General features: G+C 53.2%; 1 non-coding gene across 1 annotated transcript in view; it reads left to right on the top strand.

The window, feature by feature from the left end:
• The first annotated feature begins 3,295 nt into the window (after positions 1-3,295).
• Positions 3,296-5,000, top strand: part of LOC124772215 — a 1,909-nt gene continuing 204 nt past the window's right edge. The window contains exon 1 of the ribosomal RNA XR_007013880.1: positions 3,296-5,000. This exon is cut by the window's right edge and continues 204 nt beyond it. This is a non-coding gene — a ribosomal RNA (small subunit ribosomal RNA).

A 5,000-nucleotide genomic window follows, 5' to 3' on the forward strand; every position in this document is an offset into this window, starting at 1 on the left:
ATCACGCACCACTCTCTGCTTCTAACGGGCGCACATACAATATGTAAGCACCAGCATGGAACAACATCCAGTGCATCCTCTCCGCCACATTACACAATCCACACTATCACAACCAGACCAGGAGGTCCATGCGGAAAATACAATATCCCACCCTTTCGACATCCACCATTGCGCAGATCAGGCACCAACACCCACACATGTCCTATACAACGGTGCACCCAACATCACAATAGTACCTCCTGTCACAGCGCACAAACAATGACATGAGTCAAAGACACAGGTCTGACACAAGCATAGAATTGGAGCGCCGCCTCTAATAAGCCAAAGGTGCATCCTGACGTGACAAATCTGATCATGTCACAAGCATTCACTTACTATAATCACTATCAACGAACCTGCCGCCCCCGCCCCCCCCTACACCTTTCCTTACAACAACGTGTAACCTAACCTAACCTAACCTATGTTGTACCTTAACCTAACCTATGTTGTACCTTAACCTAACCTATGTTGTACCTTAACCTAACCTATGTTGTACCTTAACCTAACCTATGTTGTGCCTTAACCTAACCTATGTTGTGCCTTAACCTAACCTATGTTGTGCCTTAACCTAACCTATGTTGTGCCTTAACCTAACCTATGTTGTGCCTTAACCTAACCTATGTTGTGCCTTAACCTAACCTATGTTGTGCCTTAACCTAACCTATGTTGTGCCTTAACCTAACCTATGTTGTGCCTTAACCTAACCCATGTTGTGCCTTAACCTAACCCATGTTGTGCCTTAACCTAACCCATGTTGTGCCTTAACCTAACCCATGTTGTGCCTTAACCTAACCCATGTTGTGCCTTAACCTAACCCATGTTGTGCCTTAACCTAACCCATGTTGTGCCTTAACCTAACCCATGTTGTGCCTTAACCTAACCCATGTTGTGCCTTAACCTAACCCATGTTGTGCCTTAACCTAACCCATGTTGTGCCTTAACCTAACCCATGTTGTGCCTTAACCTAACCCATGTTGTGCCTTAACCTAACCCATGTTGTGCCTTAACCTAACCCATGTTGTGCCTTAACCTAACCTATGTTGTGCCTTAACCTAACCTATGTTGTGCCTTAACCTAACCTATGTTGTGCCTTAACCTAACCCATGTTGTGCCTTAACCTAACCCATGTTGTGCCTTAACCTAACCCATGTTGTGCCTTAACCTAACCCATGTTGTGCCTTAACCTAACCCATGTTGTGCCTTAACCTAACCCATGTTGTGCCTTAACCTAACCCATGTTGTGCCTTAACCTAACCCATGTTGTGCCTTAACCTAACCCATGTTGTGCCTTAACCTAACCCATGTTGTGCCTTAACCTAACCCATGTCGTGCCTTAACCTAACCCATGTCGTGCCTTAACCTAACCCATGTCGTGCCTTAACCTAACCCATGTCGTGCCTTAACCTAACCCACGTCGTGCCTTAACCTAACCCACGTTGTCGCCTAACGTAACCCACGTTGTCGCCTAAACCTGCTCTGTAATTGTTATACGACTCGTTCAATTAGTGTAGTGTTGCCCACCCGCAACCCTCGCAATATAGTTCGCTACTCGCACTCCCCGCTCCCCTGTGTATCGCTTCATGTTAAACACCTTGCAAGTCTTGCTCACTTTCCACATGCTCCTGCTGTACACTGTAATGTGGATGGCAGCAGGACGTACATGCCGCCCCTCCCCACGTCCCCACCTTGCCCCCTGCCTTCGCAAGCTGGTTGGTGAGAACTTTGCATGTTCAATGCCCTCCGCATGCGACGTACTCAGGCTACGTTGTGGTGCGGCCTGTGTCAACTGTCCGCTAATGTCGTACGCGTAAACCACAATCTGTACTGCACATTCGTCCTTATGTACTGAATGATACATCGTGGCACATGTGTGACCGTACAACGACTGCGCCCAAAAACGGCGGACCATACAGTGCAAATATTGTGCACGCAGCTACGTGTCGTCTCCCTATGAGAGCTGGATTGCAGTGTGGTACGCCATAGAGACGTGTGGGAGGAACGGACGCCGTGGATGGCGATCAGCATGAGCTGTCTGTTGATGTATTCGGACCTAGTCGTCTCTCCTCACACACCGTGATGGCATGGTGCACCGCGTTCCATATCTGCGACATGCTACAGAGGCCGGTTGACAGTCGTTCGAGCAATGGACATCGCATACGTACGGGGGCCACCTTCCACGTATTGTCTAGGCGTGCACATTTTGTTGCGTGTATGTGGGCAGACGTAGTGTGGCGTGACACCTGACACAGGCATGCAATAATCGTGGAAGTTGCAAATGGCGATGGACGCCTGCGTTTTCTGGTGAAGTTACGCAAATGAACAAATGGTAACCTGTTGTGGTGCGGTTGTTCTCGCTAGGGGTGAATCGGTGATGGCGACGATAGGTTGAGGTACTAACCGGTTGTTCCAGCGATACCCACCATGCCGACGAAACTGAACGGCATCTGGGTGTGAAGCGATACGCGGCGGTGGCTGGGTGGGACCGTCCCCGGCCGGTGAGGGGGCGCCTCCCGGCGTGCTGGCCGCGCGGTGCGTGGGCGCACGCGCTACAGCCGGCTGGTGGGGGCGGCCAGTGGCAGGCGCGCCGGCCGACGGACGCGGCAGGCGTCGCAGCTGCGCGCCGGCGCACCCTGCGCGCGGCGCCGTGCGGCCAAAGTAGGTCCTCGCGGGCCCGGTGCGAAGCGCGGTGGACATCTTCAGTGTGCTGGTCCGATTGAGGACTGTGTGCGTTGAGGATGCGCTGCCGCCCGGCGCTCGGCGCCGCGACGCCGTCTGCTGCTCGGTCGCCCCAGCGGTTCTCGCTGGTGGTTTGTATCGCAGCTGTGCGGATGTGTTGGCGCGTGCGCTGTGCTGGGAGAGTTCGCTTCGGCACCCAAGTGGGGCTTTTGTCCTTCTGTGGCGCTGGCGTTGGAGCTGCCGGTCACCGTAGGTGGCGCGTGTTGTCTCCCGCCGGCAATGCCACGACAGCACGCTCCCGGGCCTCTGTCGGCAGCGGCAAGCTCAGTTGGGAGCACGGGTGGTCGCACCGAAAGCGTCTACTCGCCTAACTCCGGGCGATTGCGCCTCTCTCGAACCCGACCAAGTACTTGGGACGGCGCTGCGCGCCGCCGGGACCTGAGAGGGTTTCGAGGTGTATTGTGCAGGGGAGCTCAGCCTCCTCCTGTTTGCAGAATGATTGAGCGGACGCTTGCGTGTTCGCGCGGGCCCCCGGGACACACTCCCGGGCGGCCGGCTGCTCAGCTCTAGTTGACGCAGCTCCCTGGTTGATCCTGCCAGTAGTCATATGCTTGTCTCAAAGATTAAGCCATGCATGTCTCAGTACAAGCCGCATTAAGGTGAAACCGCGAATGGCTCATTAAATCAGTTATGGTTCCTTAGATCGTACCCACGTTACTTGGATAACTGTGGTAATTCTAGAGCTAATACATGCAAACAGAGTCCCGACCAGAGATGGAAGGGACGCTTTTATTAGATCAAAACCAATCGGTCGGCTCGTCCGGTCCGTTTGCCTTGGTGACTCTGAATAACTTTGGGCTGATCGCACGGTCCTCGTACCGGCGACGCATCTTTCAAATGTCTGCCTTATCAACTGTCGATGGTAGGTTCTGCGCCTACCATGGTTGTAACGGGTAACGGGGAATCAGGGTTCGATTCCGGAGAGGGAGCCTGAGAAACGGCTACCACATCCAAGGAAGGCAGCAGGCGCGCAAATTACCCACTCCCGGCACGGGGAGGTAGTGACGAAAAATAACGATACGGGACTCATCCGAGGCCCCGTAATCGGAATGAGTACACTTTAAATCCTTTAACGAGTATCTATTGGAGGGCAAGTCTGGTGCCAGCAGCCGCGGTAATTCCAGCTCCAATAGCGTATATTAAAGTTGTTGCGGTTAAAAAGCTCGTAGTTGGATTTGTGTCCCACGCTGTTGGTTCACCGCCCGTCGGTGTTTAACTGGCATGTATCGTGGGACGTCCTGCCGGTGGGGCGAGCCGAAGGCGTGCGACCGCCCCGTGCGTGCTCGTGCGTCCCGAGGCGGACCCCGTTGAAATCCTACCAGGGTGCTCTTTATTGAGTGTCTCGGTGGGCCGGCACGTTTACTTTGAACAAATTAGAGTGCTTAAAGCAGGCAAGCCCGCCTGAATACTGTGTGCATGGAATAATGGAATAGGACCTCGGTTCTATTTTGTTGGTTTTCGGAACCCGAGGTAATGATTAATAGGGACAGGCGGGGGCATTCGTATTGCGACGTTAGAGGTGAAATTCTTGGATCGTCGCAAGACGAACAGAAGCGAAAGCATTTGCCAAGTATGTTTTCATTAATCAAGAACGAAAGTTAGAGGTTCGAAGGCGATCAGATACCGCCCTAGTTCTAACCATAAACGATGCCAGCCAGCGATCCGCCGCAGTTCCTCCGATGACTCGGCGGGCAGCCTCCGGGAAACCAAAGCTTTTGGGTTCCGGGGGAAGTATGGTTGCAAAGCTGAAACTTAAAGGAATTGACGGAAGGGCACCACCAGGAGTGGAGCCTGCGGCTTAATTTGACTCAACACGGGAAACCTCACCAGGCCCGGACACCGGAAGGATTGACAGATTGATAGCTCTTTCTTGATTCGGTGGGTGGTGGTGCATGGCCGTTCTTAGTTGGTGGAGCGATTTGTCTGGTTAATTCCGATAACGAACGAGACTCTAGCCTGCTAACTAGTCGCGTGACATCCTTCGTGCTGTCAGCGATTACTTTTCTTCTTAGAGGGACAGGCGGCTTCTAGCCGCACGAGATTGAGCAATAACAGGTCTGTGATGCCCTTAGATGTTCTGGGCCGCACGCGCGCTACACTGAAGGAATCAGCGTGTCTTCCTAGGCCGAAAGGTCGGGGTAACCCGCTGAACCTCCTTCGTGCTAGGGATTGGGGCTTGCAATTGTTCCCCATGAACGAGGAATTCCCAGTAAGCGCGAGTCATA

This window comes from Schistocerca piceifrons, unplaced genomic scaffold (genome assembly GCF_021461385.2).
Source record: "Schistocerca piceifrons isolate TAMUIC-IGC-003096 unplaced genomic scaffold, iqSchPice1.1 HiC_scaffold_936, whole genome shotgun sequence".
Taxonomy (NCBI): Eukaryota; Metazoa; Arthropoda; class Insecta; order Orthoptera; family Acrididae; genus Schistocerca; species Schistocerca piceifrons.